Here is a 21,920-nt window from a genome sequence, read left to right on the forward strand (position 1 = left end):
ACTAGTAGGGCAAATAATGGAGCTGGTTCATCACAAGGCTGTTTTAAATGTGGGGCTTTCTCACATATCGCCAAGAATTGCCCAAATTCAAATAGCACCCCCTCCTGCTCAACCTCTGGTGCAAATTCCACCAATGCCAATAATAAAAGGTGACTAGTGGCTTCAGCTGAGTCGACTAATCCATCTTTCCGAGGCTCAGCCCCTGGTAAACAGATCGAAAATTCAGGGAACGTTCAATCTGCAAATCCATCTTTTGAATGCCCCAAATAGTGTCTTAGGATTGCGGCGGATACCCCCGCACCGGTCCCCTTTCTCAAAATTGAGTTAAATAATGAGCCTATAACAGCTCTATTAGATTCAGGCAGTGTTTGTTCTATTATTTCGGCTGAATGGTATGCAAAATTGAAATCTGTTTGTAAACTTCCTGACTACTGTTCCTCTTCGATCCAATATGTTTCGGATAATTCATCTCCATTAGAAATTCTAGGTTCTTTACAGGTCAAAATTCGTATTTTTAAATTTACATGGAAAATCAAATTGTTTGTGGCTAAGCACTTGTCTTGCCCAATCATATTGGGAGCTGACTTCATTTCTCACACTGGTATTGTGCTCGATCTTCAGAGTAAGTCGTGCACATTCAAATTTGCTTCCAATTGTAAAATCCCCTTGTTAAAATGTAATTCTGCATCATGTTCATCTATTTCGCCTACCCAGGATGAGATGTTGTTAGACCTTAGACATCTACCTGAGGAGCAGGCTGATAGTATTCGTAAGTTGTGTCAGTCGTTTCCAGAGGTGTTCTCTGATACTCTTGGTGTTACTGACCTTATTGAATACAAAATTGAGGTCACGGATTCGATTCCTGTCCATTTTCACCTTATAGGCTATCTCCACCAAAAATGAAGGCTCTGAAAGAAATTATCGATCAGATGTTGAAGGATGGTATTATTAGGCCCTCTAAGTCGGCGTATTCTTCGCCTATTTTTCTAGTCCCGAAACCCCAAGGAGGCTTCAGGCCTGTCATTGATTATAGGGCTCTCAATCGGAAGGTGGTGTTACAATCTGTGCCCCTTCCTGACCTTCATTCTTGTTTTTCATGGTTTCGTAGGGCCAAGTTCTTTACTATCTTGGACTTGAATCAGGCCTATAATCAAATTCCCCTAGCGGAAGGGTCTAAACATCTTACAGCGTTTGCCACGGATTGGAATTTGTACGAATACAACCGCGTGCCATTCGGGCTCCCCACGGGAGCAGCTGTACTCACTAGGCTGCTAGATAGGGTCTTCTCCGACATCAGATTTGAGTACTTGAATCACTGCTTGGATGATGTCGTCGTATTTTCGGAGACCTTTGAAGAACATCTATATCATCTGCGAGAAGTTCTCAATCGCCTTCGTAAGGCTGGGTTAACTGTCAAGTTGTCCAAGGTTGCCTTTGCTAAGCCCTCTATGTTATTCCTAGGGCATATTGTGTCACCTGATGGTGTTGCCGTCGATCATTCTAGAACACAGGCCATCCGTGATTTTAAACCTCCCAAGGACATTAAAGGTATTGCCAGGTTCATTGGTATGGTGAATTTCTTCAGGAAGTTTATTCCTAACTTCGCTAATAGAGCGGCGCCCTTGAACCTTCTTCGTAGGAAAGGCATCAAATTCGAGTGGGGACCTTCTCAACAAGCCGCTTTTGAAGATCATAAATTAGCTCTCTGTAATGCCCCTGTCCTTGCTATGCCTGATTTCTCAAAGAAATTCATCATCCAAACCGACGCGTCGTCGTCGGCGGTAGCTGCAGTCCTTCTTCAAGAGACTGAATTAGGGAGGCGACCCATCGCCTATGCATCTAGGACTCTATCGGCTCAAGAAGCCAAGTATTCCATATATGAGCTCGAAGGTTTGGCAGTCTTATTTGCCTTAGAAAAGTTCCGTCTCTATCTGGAACATGTCAAATTCGACCTGGAGACAGATAATCAATCCTTAAGCTGGGTCTTAGGTAGGCCGCGTCGTACTGGTCGTATAGCCCGTTGGGCCATCCGAATTTCTGCCTTCCAATTCGATGTCAGGCATATCAGAGGGACCGAAAATGTTGTTGCCGATGGACTCAGCCGTATGTTTTCCAACGACGTCGAGACCCATGAACCGGTCGATAGTTCATCTCCTCCCGAGTCCATACTATCTGAGGTTAATGCCATCTTAACAGATGCTCCCATTCTCTTTAGGGATATCGAGAAATACCAACGTGAAGATCCGACGCTGGCTCCGATAATGGAAACCCTTTCTTCTGGGGAACATGTTGTCCCTTATGTGCTGAGGAATGGTGTTCTATGTTGCCCTTCGAGGCATGATAAGATGATGAAGGTTGTCATTCCAGCGGTTCTTGTGCCTATGATCTTCAAGTACTATCATGAGACCCCATTAGGGGGGCATCTTGGAATCTTTAAAACTCGTGAAAAGATTCGTGAAAGGTTCATCTGGAAGGGTATGGACGGTGAAATCCGTGAACTAGTAAAAGCTTGTAAATCTTGTTTGCTTAGTAAACCTACCATGTCCACCAAGGTAGGCCTTTTGTCTTCGCATCAGGCTTCGCACCCCATGGAACGCCTGTATATTGATTATGTAGGACCCTTCCCTCAGTCAAAGGGAAATGCCCACAAGTTCATCTTTGTATGCGTAGATGGTTTTACAAGATTTTCCTGGTTATTTCCGACTAAGCTGGCTACCGCTCAGTCCACCATTACTTCCCTAAATTCTATTTTTGCTTCTTTTGGTCCGTGCCAATATATTGTATCTGATAATGCTAAGGCTTTTGCATCTAATTTATTTCGTAAATTCTGCTTTCACCTGTCCATCTCTCATGTGACAACTTCTGCTTATTAACCTCAACCATCTCTGGCTGAACGGGTTAATCGTAATCTCAGGTCCGCGCTTATTGCCTATCATCATGAAGATCATTCTAGGTGGGACACGTCCCTGCATTGGTTAGCTTTTGCTTTGAATTCGGCTGTTCATGAATCTCATAAGTTTACTCCAGCTTCTTTGATGTTCAAGTTCGTTCCCAACACGCCGCTCTCTAATCTCTGGTCTCTGAGTGACATTCTACCTGAGACAATAGATCCGGATAACATTAAAGATCTTTGGAAGAAAGCTAAAGCCAATCTTAAGGTGTCTCATGAAAAGGTTAGGGAAATATATGATCGTGGACGGAGACCCACCAATTTGAAGGTAGGTGACCAGGTGATGGTCAAGAATTTTGTTCCTGCGGGCAAGCTTGCCCCCAGATTTCATGGGCCGTGTATCATTCTCGATTTCCTTACTCCCGTTACGTTATTGTTAAGTAATCCAGCCACCGAGAGGATATTTAGGGTTCACCTGTCACAGGTGAAACCGGTGTAATTTCTGTGTTAACTTGCTTCATATAATTTTGAAAGAAATAGGAAGGTTATATTTTTTTTAGGGGTTTCACCTTTAAGGCCTTCTGCTCTTGGTATCTGTTTCCTTTGTATGTAATTATTTCTTTGTAAACCTCCCCCGATTAGTTAAACTGCCATCCTGTCCTTGCCACAGCCATTACCACGCTCCCGTCTCCTGCTCCACAACACAGAGTGGCTTAGAGGAATGAAATAAATATCTCCACGCCGCTGGCCACTCATCTCCTCCACTGAGACTGTACCCTAAAAATCATTCTGGTCAAACAAAATTCTGCCGCCGAGCTTTAATGTTTCAGTGCCCCCGCAGCAGCGCGGCGCCGTACCGTTCCTGAGGCAGGGTATGGGCCCGCCCTTCCCCAGTGAGGCCAACCTGTGTACGGCGAGCCGGAGCCCTCCTCCCGGCCAAGGCTGATGTGCGGCGCACGATCTGCTACCGGCCCGCAGCCTGTATATGTTCACCGCGGGCGCGGCGTGCTTCAACACCTCTACTCCTCTCATAGTGCAGGCGAGCGGTATCTCAGGGTACTTGAGGGGCCCGAGCGGCCCCCTCTGGACACAAGCTGCAGCGGCCGGTCTGGCCATCCAATTTAATCAACTACATGGACATTTACTATCAGCAATTACTACACTTGGGAATTCTACTGCAATATTTGGTGGACTTAGGAAAATTTTCTTCACTTTCAAGTATTAAAAGTTTTTCTTCTGAATTCAATTCCTACAAACATAAAGACATTACTTCAACAGTTACTACAAGAATTTTGAAACTGGATCAAACCAAATTTAGAAAATTTTTATAAATGCTTCTGCAATTTATATCCATATCAACATCATAACTTGGACCTTATTTTCAAACAAATTTCATGTGTCACCCCTGGAGGGACTTTTGGGGGGGGGGGAGGTCTGTACCGGGCGGTACACCTCCACGCCGCTAATTCTAACCTTGCGCCACTTGAAAATCCTCTGCTGGAGGAAGTCCGAACTTTATCTAATGTATTAATTTTCAAGTTACCCAGAAGATGTCACTACTTGGAAATTTGGAAGTTTCTGAACTGGGTCGTTTTCGACGTATTTTTGTTTTGCTTGTAGTAAGAAGTGTGAACTTTCTCTTCTAGAGGACACTACTGAAAAACTACAATAGTGCACCCTAGTGCAAGGTGAAAGAACTGTTTTTTGGAGAAATTTTTATTTCAAAAGTTTGTTTCTTGTTAAATTTCTTTCTGGTATTATTTAAGTTGGCTGTATTCCCCTTTCTTTCCCCTTGTTTTGAATTTATCCAATCCCGAATTTCTTTAATTAATTTACGACCAATAAGGTGTTTCTTCTTCAAATTGGATATGCTGCTTAACCCTAACCAATAAATGATTGTGGGCGGGTGTTTTCTTTCCTGAAACGCCTCGAACTTTCCGCGAGAGTATATAAACTGCTGATTTTAGGGTCTCTGCGCCACTTCAGTACCATCTTTCAGTGTGTAAAGTACATAGCAGGGGGCGGGAAGCGCCTCTTTCTTCGGACAGCAGTTCAACAACCAGGTAATGGCCGTATAATAACTTCTTTTCTTGCTAGCTCAGCAGTTTAACTCTCGGGGCGGGTCCGACGCTTTTCCACCATGTAACTTTTCCCTAAAATGTAAAGACTCTTAGTACCTATTCTCTTTTAAGCTACCTATTGGGATAGAGAGTGCTTAACCCTCTCGAGCTCCCACTCATATTGTTTTGAGGTGAACTTACTTTTTCACAACCTATTCTTCTTTAACGTAATGTAATTCTTCTTTTTTTTCTAAAGTCACCTCTTTAGTATGGGATTAGCCCTTGCATTTGTGGCCTAGAGCCAGATTAGGTTTTAAAACAAAATGTATTAGGAGTGCAGTTCGCCTCCTCTCACATTGGTATTTTAGAGGCCATGTAATTATCCTTTTCTCGCTTAATAGGCCTCAGTAGGTTGGGTATTTCACCCCTGTGTTTACGTCCTTAGAGGACATCTTGAAGGTCGAGTTAGGTGTGGCCTTTTGATAGGCTTAAAATTTTGAGAGCGGATCGCTCTTTTGAAATTTGTTTCTGCGTGCCTCTAGGAGGTCTTACTGTGTAATTTGGAGCAAGTGCTCCTGGGCGTGATTTGGGGTTTTCTGCCTCTTTGTTAAACCTTATGTACATGTAAGCTTGGGCTAACTGCTCAAGAATTGTGAGTTCGGGGCTCGAAGCCCAAAGCCTGTAAATACTGTTGTTGCTCTTTTGTTGCCTTGCTACTCTGTACCTTCCATGCTTGTTATTTCTTGAGTTTGAAAAGAGAATATAACCTTGTTAAAATTTCACATTAACTTTAATTTCGTAGTTTGAGACCCGTTCACCCTCGCACCTTCTTTCACCTCTACCTACCACAAAAATACGGTAACAATTATTATTATTATTATTATTATTATTATTATTATTATTATTATTATTATTATTATGTTGTAAATGTAGGATACATGTGACCTCAGAAACGGTGTCTTACTGTATCACAGTAGGTAATGTCAGATGGAAATTAGCAAATAAAAAAGGCGCCTCAACCCAGGATCGAACCATCGACCTCCTGCATGCCAACCAAAAACTCTAGCCACTGCACCAACTGTACAGCACGACGTGGGTGTGCTGACAGCGGTAGTTACCCTACATATGGTTACAGTGTTGCCAGATTGCTACTCTTTAACGTCCGTTTTCTACCTGATATACTCGCAAGACGAAATTTTGTAAGAGACATTTTTTTATTGCTGGCATGTGAGGAGTCGCGCTGCGACGCCCGAGTGCGCGAATTACGCTTCAGCCTGTATATTAGACGTATTTCTCACCAACCATCCCTCCTCAGTGTCCCAGGTCGAAGTTATACCCGGCTTCAGTGATCACTACGCCATTCGAGTGACTCTAGCCATCCTAGACTGCAGCAAAACCTGTCAAACACAAATCCAGGCCTCAATATAACTTTAGGAGAGCTGACTGGAAATCCCTCTCCACCCACTCCAAACTGCTTACCAACCTGTGACGTAGACTCTTTGTGGGTCGCCTGGAAAAATATATTTTTCTAATGCGTTGATCAAACTCACCGAAATGCACTAAAAACAGAAAAAAGTTCCATGGATAAAGAAAATACAATTGAATTTAATAAGGCAAGGGAACAGTCTGTACAAAAAATGGAAACACTGCCAAATGGAGAATCATCATCATCATCATCTGTTTACTACAAAAAATGGAAACACTGCCAAATGGAGAATCATCATCATCATCATCTGTTTACCCTCCAGGTTCGGTTTTTCCCTTTGACTTAGCGAGGGATCCCACCTCTACCGCCTCAAGGGCAGTGTCGTGGAGCTTCAGACTCTTGGTCGGGGGATACAACTGGGGAGTATGACCAGTACCTCGCCCAGGCGGCCTCACCTGTTATGCTGAACAGGGGCCTTGTGGAGGGATGGGAAGAGTGGAAGGGATAGGCAAGGAAGAGGGAAGGAAGCGGCCGTGGCCTTAAGTTAGGTACCATCCCGGCATTCGCCGGGAGGAGAAGTGGGAAACCACGGAAAACCACTTCCAGGATGGCTGAGGTGGGAATCGAACCCACCTCTACTCAGTTGACCTCCCGAGGCTGAGTGGACCCCGTTCCAGCCCTCGTACCACTTTTCAAATTTCGTGGCAGAGCCGGGAATCGAACCCGGGCCTCCGGGGGTGGCAGCTAATCACGCTAACCACTACACCACAGAAGCGGACATATTCACAAGGCTTGTTCCGATACCAAAGAGCTGTGGAAACTACTAAAAATGAACTGTTGCAGCGCTGCACCAAGCTCCTTTCAAGCTAAAGGAAACCCATCTCCAAGCCCACAGACATTGTCTCAGCCTTCAGTGAAAAATTTAAAGAGAATATATCCCGGGTACAATCAGCTGAGGACATGTATATAACAAACCCACCCGTACTGCACCTCCATCTCTCCAGCCTCTACTTCTCGGAGCTTGAGGTACTAGTAAGTTTGAAGAGGATTCGATCCCATGCGGCGAACAGCCATGATGAAACACCCAGAGGACCGATGACCTTAGATGTTAGGCCCCTTTAAACAACAAGCACCATCATCATCATCGAAACACCCAGCCGTATACTCCGTGACTGTGCCGGATCCGTTTCACCATCTCTTTGCGAACTCTTCAACCTGTCACTTCACTGTGGATCACTGCCTCAAGATTGGAAGTCTGATGGTGTACTCCTCATTTTCAACAAAGGGGACAAATCGCTCAATGACAATTATCGGCCGTTGTCTCCCACATCCCACGTAGGCCTGTGTAAATATATAGAACGACTGGTAGCCTCTAATTTACAGGAATTCCTCCGGGAAGGTAATCTGCTAAGTAAAAGCCAACACGGTTTTCTTCCAGGAAGACACTGTAATACTTAATTGACGAGTGGCAGTTCTCCCTGGAGAAATCTAAAATGGTTCTTGTTCCGAGGTATCTGTGGAACAGCAGAGGTGAAAGAAGGTGCGGGGGTGAACGGGTCTCAACGAAATTAAAGTTAAGATAAAATTTAACAAGGTTATATTTTTTTCAAAATCAAGAAATAACAAGAATGGCAGGTACAGAGTAGCAAGGCAACAAAAGTACAATTACAGTATTTACAGGATTTGGGCTTCGAGCCCCGAACTCACAATTCTTGAGCAATTAGCCCAGCTTTACCCCAAAACAAGTTTCAACAGAGGGGCAGAAAACCCCATTCATGCCCAGGAGCACTTGCTCCAAATCACACAGTAAAGCCTCCTCGAGGCACGCAGAAACAAATTTCAAAAAGAGCAAACCGCTCTCAACTTTCAAGCGTACAAAAGCCCACACCAAACTCCACCTTCAAGTTGTCCTCTAAGGACATAAACACAGGGGTAAAAATACCCAACCTACTGAGGCGTATTCACTAAAGAAACAGTACAATGACATGGCCTTAAATTATCAGTTTGATCGGAGGCGAACAGCACTCCAAACACTTTAGTAAAACCTACTTGGCACTAGGCCGCTAATGCAAGGGCTAATCCCATACTAAAGAGGTGACTTATAAAAGGAGACAATTCACATAACGTTAAGGACGAAACGGTTGAGAAAATAAGTTTACCTCAATGCAATATGAGTGGGAGCTCGAGAGGGTTAAGCACTCTCTATCCCAATTTATAGTTAAACAGATAGAATAGATACCGAGTGTCTTTACATTTTAAGGGAAAGTTACATGGTAAACGGCTTCGGACCTGCCCCGAGAGTTAAACTGCTGAGCTAGCAAGAAAAGTAGTTATTAAACGGCCATTACCTTGTGGATGAACTGCTGCCCGAAGAAAGAGGCGCTTCCCGCCCCCTGCTACGTACTTTACACACTGAAAGATGTTACTGAAGTGGCGCGGAGACCCGAAAATCAGCAATTTATATACTCTCGCGGAAAGTTCGAGGCGTTTCAGGAATGAGAACACCCTCCCACAAGAATTTTATTGGCTAGGGTTGAGCAACATGTCCATGTTGGAGAAGATACACCTGATTGGTCATAAATTAATTAAAGAAATTCGGGATTGGCTAAATTCAAACCTGGCGGAAGGAAGGGGTTAATATTGCCAACATAAACAATAACTGAAAGAAATTTAACAAAGAACAAACTTATAAACAAAAAAATTTCTTCAAAACATAGTTCTTTCACTTCGCACTAGGGTGCATAATAGTATTTCTTCAGTAGTACCATCTGGAAGAGAATGTCCACACTTCTTACTACAGGCGAAACAAAAATACATCGAAAACGACCCAGTTCAGAAACTTCAAAATTTACAAGTAGTGACATCTTCTGAGAAACTTGAAAATTTACACCGTAGATAAAGTTCAGGCTTCCTCCAGTATGGGAGTTTCAACTGGCGCAAAGTTTGAATTAGCGAAGCGGAGGTGTACCACCCGGTACAGTTCTAATAGACCGCGAGGCTTTGAACTGGGCTAAAGCTTTTGACCAAATCCCACATGAAATTTTTTTTTTAAATTAAGACAGGTGAAAAGAAGGGGAAGAGTACTGGCATGGTTGCGGTCATTTCTGGAGGGTCGAACTCAACATAGTGTGTATGATGGAGTTCGATCTACGACTTTTAAAGCAACCTCAGGAGTATGTAAAGGAAAGCGTCGTGGGACTATTAATATTTAATGCATTTGTCTCTGATTGACCTAAATGTGTTACCTCAACCATGGCCCAGTACGCTGATGACACGGTAATATATACAGGGAAATACAATGTGCAGATGATTGTCTGAAGTTACTGTCGTACCTAGGACACTATAGTGGTGTTGTGTTACCTCAACCGTCTTAACATTAATGCTGGCAAATGTAAATACATTAGGTCAAGTAGGTCTCGAAAACCAATATCAATCAATCAATCAATCAATCAATCAATCAATCAATCAATCAATCAATCAATCAATCAATCAATCAATATATAATAATTTCGTGTGGCTATTTCTAGCCGAGTGCAGCCCTTGTAAGGCAGACCCTCCGATGAGGGTGGGCGGCATCTGCCATGTGTAGGTAACTGCGTGTTATTGTGGTGGAGGATAGTGTTATGTGTGGTGTATGAGTTGCAGGAATGTTGGGGACAGCACAAACACCCAGCCCCCGGACCATTGGAATTAACCAATGAAGGTTAAAATCCCCGACCCGGCCGGGAATCGAACCTAGGACCCTCTGAACCGAAGGCCAGTACGCTGACCATTCAGCCAACGAGTCGGACAATCAATCAATCAATCAATCAATCACTACTGATCTGCATTTAGGGTTAGTCACCCACGTGGCAGATTCCTTATTTGTTGTTTTCCTAGCCACTTCTTAAATGATTGCAAAGAAATTAGAAATGTATTGAACATCTCCATCGGCAAGTTAATCCAATCCCTAACTCCCCTTCCTATAAACGAATATTTGCCCTAGTTTGTCCCCTTGAATTCCAACTTTATCTTCATATTGCGATCTTTCCTACTTTAAAAGACACCACTCAAACTTATTCGTCAACTGATGTCATTCCAAGCAATCTCTCCACTGACAACTCGGAACATACCATTTAGTTGAGCAGCTAATCTCCTATCTCCCAAGTCTTCCCAGCTCAAACTTTGTAACATTTTTGTAACACTACTCTTTTGTCGGAAATTGACAAGAACAAATCGAGCTGCTCTTTGGATTTTTTCAGTTCTTGAATCAAGCAATCCTGCTGAGGGTCCCATACACTGGAAACATACTCTAGTTCGGGTCTTACCAGAGACTTATATGCCCTCTCCTTTACATTCTTACCACAACCCCTAAATACCCTCATAACAATGTGCAGAGATCTGTACCCTTTATTTACAATCATATTTATGTGATTACCCCAATGAACATCTTTCCTTATATTGACACCTAGGTACTTACAATGACCTCCAAAAGGAACTTTCACTCCATCAACGCACTAATTAAAACTGAGAGGACTTTTCCTATTCGTGAAACAAACTGTCTTTTAACCCCGTTTATCATCATACCATGGCCTACTGTCCATCTCACTACATTATCGGGGTCATTGTGCAGTTGCTCACAACCTCCGAACTTATTTAAATACTCTGTACAGAATAGCATCATCTGCAAAAAGCCTTATCTCAGATGCCACTTCTTTAAACATATCATTGATGCATATCAGAAAACATAAAGATCAAATAATACTGCCTTGAGGAATTCCACTCTTAATTATTACAATAGAATGTATGTACAGGGTGAACAAAAAATGCCGCACTTGGAGGTCGTCACGCGATTCCCCATCCCATTGCGAGACAAAAGTTTCTATAGCCAAATCGGATCTGGTGATGTTGGAAAACAAGTCGAAAACGAGAAGGTGGAAATACTATCACATCCTGCAGTGTATCGGAATGTAATAGAGAAACGTGCATCATCCCGCTCTACCGTACACGCCGTCGCAGCTCACTAAGTAGACTGCTGGATTATCAAACCCACATGCACCACGGAGCTACGGCTCGAATCCACGACAGTTTCTTTCTTCTGGGTGTGTGACGTCAGGCCCCTAGTTCCCGTCGTGTAACTGCGTTTGCAATCATGACATCTTGTTGTCACATGACAGTAGTCGAACACATGACAGTGTGATCCATTCAACTGAATGCATGAGTCGACTAACCATGCAGTGCACAACCCACGCTGGTCCTGTGAAGTGCATGTAGGGCGGCTTCCTGATGGAGTACACAAACGGCGAATACGTCGATATGCTTTTGGTGTTGGGTGCATCCGATAACCATGCTTCTGCTGCTGCTCGTGAGTATGCAGCACGGTACCCTCAAATGCGCCATCCCGATAAGAATGTTTTTCGTCAACTTGAGCAACGTCTGCGGGAAACCGGCAAACTTCGTTCACAAGTAGTGGACAGAGGTCGTCCAAGGACTAGACATACTCCACAAACAGAGGACGACATTCTTGAAGACGTTCACCAATCACCTCGGCGAAGTACCCGTGATATTAGAAAGCAGTTCCATGTATCTCAAACACTGGTTGTTGACATGTTGCACGGCGAGAAACTCCATCCGTATCATTACACGTTAACTCAACACCAGCGGCCAGAAGACCGCATTAAACGAGTACAGATCTTTGAATGGCTTTTGCAACAAGGTGAAGATAACGAACATTTTACAAAGAATGCGATATTGAATGACGAATATAGCTTCACTCGGGAAGGTATTTTCAACCATCACAGCAGCCATTATTGGTCTGACCACAACCCGCATGTCACCCGTGAACGTGGCTTTCAGGCACGCTTTGGCATAAATCTGTGGGCTGAAATCGTGGGAGGAGTGCTTTCAGGCCCTTACCTATTGCCGGACAAGTTGAATGCGCCCCATATTGTACGTTTCTGGGCAATAATTTGCCTGATGCCTTACAAAACGTTCCACTTGGTGTTCCGCGACAGCTATGGTTTCAGCATGATGGAGCACCGCCACACTCTGTAATGATTGAGCGTAACTGGTGAAATGAAGCGTTTCCAGGGAAATGGGTTGGTCGTGGAGGTACAATGTTCTGGCCTCCACGTTCCCCGGTCCTTAATCCACTAGATTTTTATTTATGAGGACACTTAAAGGAACATGTTTTTAGTACTCCACCCATGGATATACAAGACCTAACAGGTCGCGTGCATGCTGCATCGGCGATGGTGGATGCAGTTGTGTTGCGTAGGGATCAGCAAAGTATGCTCCAGCGAGTGGCGAAGTGTTTGCAAATGCAAGGTGGTCGCTTTGAACATCTGCTGTGAAGTGAACGTTGCTCGTAAGTGTACGTACCGTCTATGTGAAGATAAGACTGGACGTCACACGTACACTATGGAATTATTGTGCGTAGCATAATGGGCAATCCAGTGTAGCCTACCTACAATACTGTATTGTGCTTCTTTGTACCGCATTGGATAGAGACGATGTTACTGTATCAATATTATGTTCTACATATTGACTTTATTTGTGCCATGGACGAAACAAAGTGGTCGCTTAGGTCTTGAAGAAGTTCATGATATGTCGGAGTGTTTAAATAAAAATAACTGTAACAGTAAGACAGAACATAGTCTATTGCATTGTGGAGGTGCACATTGGATGCAATTTGAAACCGCGGTTAGCGGCGCGCGGCTGTGAGCTTGCATCCGGGAGATAGTTCGAATTCCACTGTCGGCAGCCCTGAAGATGGTTTTCGGTGGTTTCCCATTTTCACACCAGGCAAATGCTGGGGCTGTACCTTAATTAAGGCCACGGCCGCTTCCTTCCAACTCCTAGGCCTTTCCTATACCATCGTCGCCATAAAACCTATCTGTGTCGGTGCGACGTAAAGCCACTAGCAAAAAAAAGCAATTTGATACATTAACTGAAAAAAGTTGGCGCAAAGACGACGCGTTCGTACAACCGGCACTTATGGCATTACCTCGTCCAACAGAGCTAATGACAAAGCTCTGCCACAGCGCCGAGTTCATGTGACCTGTGCTTGGCCCCACTGCACGCAGTTACAGCTTTGCCAGAGCCTCGTTTCTTAACTCGCATTTCTATTAAACCTATTGGTGGGAGTAGGTTTTGCAAGATAAACTTTTGTCATGAATTTCGACGAGGAACAGCATGCCGACATACTCGTGCGGCATTTTTCATTCTTCTTCTTCTTTATCTGTTTACCCTCCGGGGTCGGCTTTTTCGTCGGGCTCGGCGACGGATCCCACCTCCACTGCCTCAAGGGCAGTGTCCTTGAGCTTCAGACTCTGGGTCGGGGGATACAATTGGGGACGATGACCAGTACCTCGCCCAGGCGGCCTCACCTCCTATGCTGAACAGGGGCCTTGTAGGGGAATTGGAGGATTGGAAGGGGTGGACAAGGAAGAGGGAAGGAAGCGGGCGTTGCCTTAAGTTAGGTACCATCCCGGCATTTGCCCGGAGGAGAAGTGGGAAACCACGGAAAACCACTCTCAGGATTGCTAAGGTGGGAATCGAACCCACCTCTACTCAGTTGACCTCCCGAGGCTGTGTGGACCCCGTTCCAGCCCTCGTACCACTTTTCAAATTTCGTGGCAAAGCCGGGAATAGAACCCGGCCCTTCGGGGGTGGCAGCTAATCACACTAACAACTACACCACGCAGGCGGACGCATTTTTGTTCACCCTGTATAACAGTGGCGTATTCTGAGGGCTACCAAGGCTATCGGTGAAGCCCAAACCGCAAATGAGAACGATGTAAGCACCTGGCACATTCTTCCATTTACAAAACTTGAAAGCATTGAGAAAAAAATCGCTCTTATTTCTGAGTGCAGGGCGTCGGAGACCGACATTGCAGCCCAAGCGACTCACCTCGCGTGGCTTGCTGCTGGATATCGGATTGGTGAGGGTACCGAGGGGATGAGTGTGCAAGGCTTCGCTCCGTCAGTTTGTCAGTGCTGACAGGGAGAGATAGCAAACATGCGTTTCTTACCACATATAATTCCTTACCTCTTACTTCCGACTTAATTATATAGATAACAGAGGGCTGGTATTTTACCTCCATCCACTTCTACATCCTTGTAGGAGGACACTGCAATGACTGTCCGACTCGTTGGCTAAATTGTCAGCGTCCTGACCTTCGCATCAGAGGGTTCCGGGTTCGATTCCCGGCCGGGCCGAGGATTTGAACCTTAGTTGTTTAATTCCAGTGGCGCAGGGGCTGAGTGTTTGTGCTGTCCTCAACATCCCAGCAATTCACACACCACATATAACACTATCCTCCACCACAATAACACGCAGTTATTTACACATGGCAGATGCCGCCCATACTCATGGGAGGGTCTACCTTACAAGGGCTGCACTCGGCTAGAAATAGCCACACGATATTAAATTATTAACTGCAATGTCTGCTGTTATAGGAGTAATCTAATTTTCCTTCTATATGTAGATGTGCTGAAATGAAATGCAATATTGCAGGTTTAGTAATTCCCTTTTGTTGTTTGGAATCGAACCCGTGATCATGGGTCGGACACCACCACTGATCTACTGAGGAAGCTAATAAACCGGTGAACGACGGGTACGAACACTTGTAACGCTGTAAAATTCTACACGTTATTTTGATTATGATAATAATAATAGTGCATAACTTTTGGAAAGGCTTAATGGTGACCTAATGAGGATTAAACGAATGGCGAGGATGTCATAAAACCCAGTTCCGATACGAGGGGAATAAAGAGTACGAGGAGGTTGATCCCCAGATTTAAACCGGGGCCTTCGGACCAAAGGCAAACATTCTACCCGTTTAGTGCCTTCCATAGATACTGCATATGGTAAATAAATGATGAATGCATTAATGGATGAAAAAATCAATCACACAAGTAGGGAGATAAGCAAGAAGACTAGAAAGTATCGGATTATGAACGCAATCTTATTACATGTAAATAGAGCACCAATATTGACTAGCTTCTCATATCATCTCATACGACGGTGGAATCTCATCACTTAACTTCCGAACAAATACACATATTTCTACGACAGGTAAAAGAACGCAGTTCGGGTTCATAATACCTTACCTCGGCAGAACGTGTGGACGGATATGCAGCAGGAACACGCGCGACTGAACCAACAGTACGTACCAGGAAAACAGGACAAATAACAGAAGCAGGCACAAAAGCAAATGTCATCAAATTATCTCGCGTTCTTTATAATCAAGGTATAAGTACATACAAGGAGAATAAACGGAAACAAGGACGCCGCCGCTCGGAATGGGCTGGCTGAATATTGGAAGAATGAAAAAAAATCGAAATGACTAAAACACCTCACATAAAAGAATGTAAGAAAAGAAACAATAATTCAGGTTATCGTGATCGCCAAGATACCTGCATAGAGGAGAAGGAAAACATTCAGTCGCATGAGTTTAAGACACTACTAAGTATAAAACATTAGCCTTCAACCTTGAATTATGCCTTATACCATGCAAATACGGAGGTCATTGGAGCATCCATTCTAGTCAGATTAACAATCGTAACGTTCAATATGAGGAACACAATCCTCAAACAGGATAGTAAAAGTCAAAATCAGGTTAACAAAATTCACAGAATTTAATAGCTCATTCCTGCAGGAGATTAAAGACATTCTAACAGGGACGACGGAGATCACAGGAACTATCTCACTGCCATCTCTTGCGACCAACATATTAAAATTACATAACATTAGTAGGACGGAACAGACAGTAAAGTGTCAAGAAAAGGTTTCTTGGTTCAAAAATATACTCTGAATATTCCCATTTTGAAACTCGGCCCCATGTTTCAACAGCAAGGTATGGTGGTGGAATTAATATCCGATTATTTATACTGTAACAGTAAATGTTGATTACGTCGGCTAGTTGACCACGAGACTCGACACATTGGTGTCCGGTCTCTATCTGATTTGTTACAGAGTAGAGGGAAGTAAAATAAGTATAATGGAACGTCTTTAATTTTGTCCAAAAATTTATTCATAAAATAAAATCAGAATTGTTAATGAACTTAACCATGATAGGTTAATATTGTGTTTGGTCCGTATTGACTAGTCTGAAAGTATAATGTAACTATTTACAATAGTTTATTTGAATCCGCCTTGATCAATACACTCATTAAATGAAAGACCTCGGGTCGGGGGATACAACTGGGGAGGATGACCAGAACCTTGTCCAGGCGGCCTCACCTGGTATGCTCAACAGGGGCTTTGCGGGGGATGGGAAGATCGGAAGGGATAGGCAAGGAAGAGGGAAGGAAACGGCCGTAGCCTTAAGTTAGGTATCATACCGCCATTTACCTGGAGGAGAATTGGGAAACCACGGAAATCCACTTTCAGGATGGCTCAGATGGTAATCGAACCCACCTCTACCCAGTTGACCTCCCGAGTCTAAGTGGACCCCGTTCCGGCCCTAGTACCACTTTTCAAATTTCGTGGCAGACCCGGGAATCGAACCCGGGATTCCGGGGGTGGCAGCTAATCATGCTAACCACCACACCACAGAGGCGGACTCTTGTTAAACTAATGAGGTAATACAATATCTTTTCTTCTCATACTTTTCCGCCTGGAAATAGTTTACTTGTTGTTAAAATGTATTAATTAGGTAATATAATATCATCTGTTTCCTTGTTATACCTTTCGGCTTTGCCTGCTGCCATTTCTTGATGGATACAGTACTTTTGTATCCATTTCTTGGCACAGGCCAGAGTAAAGTGTAGCTTTCACCGAAGTCCCAGTCTCATCCATGGCTGTGACAATATGGAAGCTGCTGGGGTGTGGTTGGTGCTGAGTAATGGCATTCAGAGCACGACTAGTGCATCCGAGTGTTATGAAAGGTGTTGCTCATAGGGTCAGTCGTGTTGCAATAGCACTTTCTGACCCAGTGAGGAAAGCAATGGCAAACTACCTCACTCCTCGTCTTGCCTAGTACGCCTCATTTTGGTGCTGTCATTGGTTTTTGCCGTTTCCTTATAACCGCATATTTGGTGGTGCTATTTGAGGATCCAACCAGCCTCTGGGCTGATGACCTAACAGACAGACCTTTCCGCTTGGAAAGTGTTTACCTCTTGACTTATGTAACGAGCTAAGTTGTCTATATTTTAACTAATCATAAGGGTTTTCCCATTGTTACTGTAATTCGAATTAGATTAATACTTTCCTTGTTGATAACTTGTAGAATTTATTTTCTCACTGTTAATCCTTTTCTTACAAAAGTTGAGAACGTAACATCCATTGCTATTTTTACTATTTATATTAATATTAAATTTCGTTATAGCAACATGTTTGTTCTCCCCATCTCTCTTTTTGTGTTTATCTTCCAGAACAGGACAATTAATTGAGGATAAGGACCAAACATCTAACTACTAGCTTTTATCCAATCAACTAAGAGAAAATTTATAACTGTTAGGTTCTTCAGTCTGACGAAACTAAATTATGAATAACGAAATGTATAAACTACCTGAGAAAGAATACATATGACAACATAATTATGCACAAAAAAAGAAAAAGCGTAACTAAAAATAGAATGCCATGTTTCGTTCTTGAAAAAACATCATCAGATTCTATCAAATCACACTCGAAAATATTTAGAAATGTATAGATATATATATTTGAATTCCGTTTAAATACTTAAATGTTGAAATTTGAAACTTATCTTAATGAAGTCCTCACTTCTCTCCAGTCTAGCATAGAAAGTAACATCATGTAATTTTAGAACCATATTTTATCTGATGGGGGAGACTCTGCTGTCTTCCAGCTTCGTCTCAGTTCCACTTTTAACTCTTCAAAAGTTAGGAGTGGAGGAATTATTGCATATAAAATCTGCATTATAGTGTGTTATACATTTCAGCGTTCAGTCTGCAATCAACTGTGAATTGTTTAAGCCCATCCAGAGCCATTTATTTACAACTATAAGGGGCGATCAGAAAGTTTCAGTTCGACGGTCGTACAGTCCTTAATCGGGATGCCAATCAGGCCAAATTGGCGTGAGCATTAAGGCTCTCATCCCACCGGCGCAGAAGGGTGAAGATCCCAGTGTGGTAAAACACCGTGCCGTGCTGCGTGAAGAAGTCCGTAACCGCTGCACATTCTCGTCCGACAGGAAGCGTCGACCATTGAAGGCCTTTTTGAGGGGACCGTATGCGTGATAACCGCGCGGGAAGAGACCACTAGAGTGTCTCCCGCTTGAGCTGGCTGGATGAGGCTGGTCCCACATATCTACTGGCGACTAGTGTCGAAATGCAACCCGCACGGAACTTGGTGCACGGAAATGGAGTGTGTATCGTAGAGATAGGATAGGAATGGTGGGAGGGGAGTATTCATTCTGGTGAAAGACGAATTTGTAACTACGAAAAAGTTAAAGACGAGAAACATGAAATTCTATGTGTAAGGCTCATTTCTAAAGATAATAGGCAACTTGATATATTTGGAGTGTACAGACCGCGAAAGGGTAGTGCTGACATGGATTCAGAATTATTTGATAAGATAATCAGCTATGTGGGAAACGACATGTAAAGGAATGTGATTGCAGCGGGAGATCTGAATTTACCAAATGTCAATATGGAAGGAAATGCGAACGACAGGAAGCATGACCAACAAATGGCAAATAAGTTAATATGCGAAGGACAGCTGATTCAGAAAGTGATGGAGCCAACGAAAGGGAAAAGTATCCTGGATGTGGTGCTGGTAAAACCAGATGAGCTCTATAGAGAAACCGAAGTAATAGATGGTATTAGTGATCATGAAGCTGTTTTTGTCGGAGTTGAAAATAAGTGTGATAGAAAGGAAGGTCTTAAAAGTAGGATTATTAGGTAGTACCATATGGCTGATAAAGCAGGCATGAGGCAGTTTCAAAAAAGTAACCATGATAGGTAGAAAACGGTAAATAAAAATGTAAACAGACTCTGGGATGGCTTTGAAGCAATTGTTGAGGAATGTGAAAACAGGTTTGTACCTTAGCCCATATATGCCCAACTTTTTTTTTCATTTTGAATATCTTCCATCTTCACATAAAATGGTCAAATGGATGCACTGATGTTGTAAAAAATGAAAAATAAATTGTTTGCTATTCCAGTCGTAAGGAAAGTGCCGCCCCATTTATGGGGCGGTGGGCATGGGAGGGTACATGTAAAGCAAATTACTTTCCCTTTCGACTAGAAGTTTACTACGTTCACACATTCAATTATATCACAAGAAATACAAATACAAAATATAAAACTCGTCAAATAAACAAAGAATAGTGTTCCAAGTTAGAGAGATTGTTAAATTATTTCCATTTGTCACCATTATACACGTAAACACATAAGAACGTTTGATAGATATCACTTGCTTTATGTCACTTAACAATGGAACTTCTCAAAGCAATTAGCATGGCAGCGCACATCACATTTTTTACATTTCTTGGTAGTATTCTTATGGCATTCTGCACATCGAATCTGGGTTGGATTTGATATTATTATATGCCTAACACCATCCAACCGCACTTCATCCTGCACGCCCCGTTTCACAGGTTTCAGAGGTCTACCAACTGCAGGACGATTGGTGTATTTGCCTAGGTAACATTGGACAATATAACGTATGAAGCCCAAAAAATTACAAGAGCATTTATCCATTCCTACAGGAGTCATCCTATACAGCTAATATACATTATTTGCATCCGGGAGATAGTAGGTTCGAATCCCACTATCGGCAGCCCTGAAAATGGTTTTCCGTGGTTTCCCATTTTCACACCAGGCAAATGCTGGGGCTGTACCTTAATTAAGGCCACGGCCGCTTCCTTCCAACTCCTAGGCCTTTCCTATCCCATCGTCGCCATAAGACCTATCTGTGTCGGTGCGACGTAAAGCCCCTAGCAAAAAAAAAAATATACATTATTGATACTGCAGCTCAACGGGAACATATAAGCTGCCAGTACCATTTTTTCAACCTTATACCAGGCCGATAAGCTGACACATTTTGGTCCAGCCGGTCCACTCCTCACATATATAGATTATACTGAGCAGCAAGCGCTACTTGTCTTACGGATATCCTCTTTCTTCCCTTGGAACTCCAACAACTCCACATGCCCATCGGCGAAACACCTGTTCTGTTAGATGCCAGAGTTACAATATTATTGTCGTTGAACTTTACGAGAGTTATTCCTGAGTTTACATCTGTGACTTCGTCATAACTACCTCTTGGAAGCTTTTTCATTACAGCAGGGTCCTGGAGAGGGGCCTTTTCAATACGATTATTACGAATTGTGCCAGTGCAGTCATGACAACTTCTTCCTAGTTTTGATAAGAGAGGCAGGGATGTAAAGTAGTTATCAGTAAATATACTATATGCCGAACCTTGAGTCAGTTTATTCACCATGTCTACAACTACTGATTCTCCTACACCCAGGTCAGGGTTTGTGTTACCTATTGAGGCACCTTGATAAGGCTCAGCTTGAACAAGATACCCTAATCGCGAACACATAGACCACACTTTGAAGCCAATTTTGGGTGTGCTGTTTGGTTCCATGTCTTCCAAAGTATGGGGCCATGGATTCATCAATGCTCAAGTACGCATCTTTAGGAAATAATTTTAACCATTTTTCATTTACATGATCCCAAAGTGGGTGTACTTTTGCGAATTTATCATGGGATTTAGAGTGTTATTATTCATATCTATTCCTTGAAATAGCACCTGTGAACCCGGGATGGTAAGTATCAACACTTGAATCCCAGTAGAGACGATGCCTAGCAACAGTACAACGTCCACTCAAAAGTAATAGGGCAATAAGTAACCTGATGCCATTAACTTCAAAATCAAATTTATGGTTACCTTTGAACATGGCATATCGTTTTGACTCATTAACAATGGCATTTATTATTTGGTTATCCCAGAATAGTTCGAAAAGTTCTACAGTAGATTTGTTTGTGTTTAAAAATTCTGGTCTTGTCCATTCACGTTCAGGTTTAGTGGGTATATCAACATGTTCCCACTTACGTGTTGGTGGCAATGTTTTCTTTTTTCGGGGAGGTGATAACATGTAGTTATGATTAGAAATAGCTCAAGATGCAGTCTGTTCATTGTGACTACGTGATGATGCTACTTGGTCAGCACGGCTAGTTGTATCATCCCGAATCTCAGGTTCTCCCAATACCACTTCTTCAAATCCATTTTCAGTAACGACAGTAGCCCGCAGCTCTCCCTCAGCCCGAAGTTGGTTTCCCGATAGATGATTGATGTTTCCATCTTCGTCACCACTTTCTTCATCACTATGAAGATGAATTTACGGGGGGCAAGTGTAGGTATATTGTAGCACTTGCAAATTGTTGGTCGTCACTCTCAAGAATCGCCAAGATTTCATCGATGGTTGACCTAAAATATTATAAGAAACACGTGAAAATATTTTAACGATATATCTACAGAAGGTAACAATACTGATATAATGCAGATGTTAGCCTACACTCATTTGTTCCGTTATTTTTACAACTTTGCTGGATTACTCGATGCATATTGTGTTTTATAACCAGTTAAGGC

Source organism: Anabrus simplex, chromosome 2, assembly GCF_040414725.1.
Source record: "Anabrus simplex isolate iqAnaSimp1 chromosome 2, ASM4041472v1, whole genome shotgun sequence".
Lineage (NCBI taxonomy): Eukaryota > Metazoa > Arthropoda > Insecta > Orthoptera > Tettigoniidae > Anabrus > Anabrus simplex.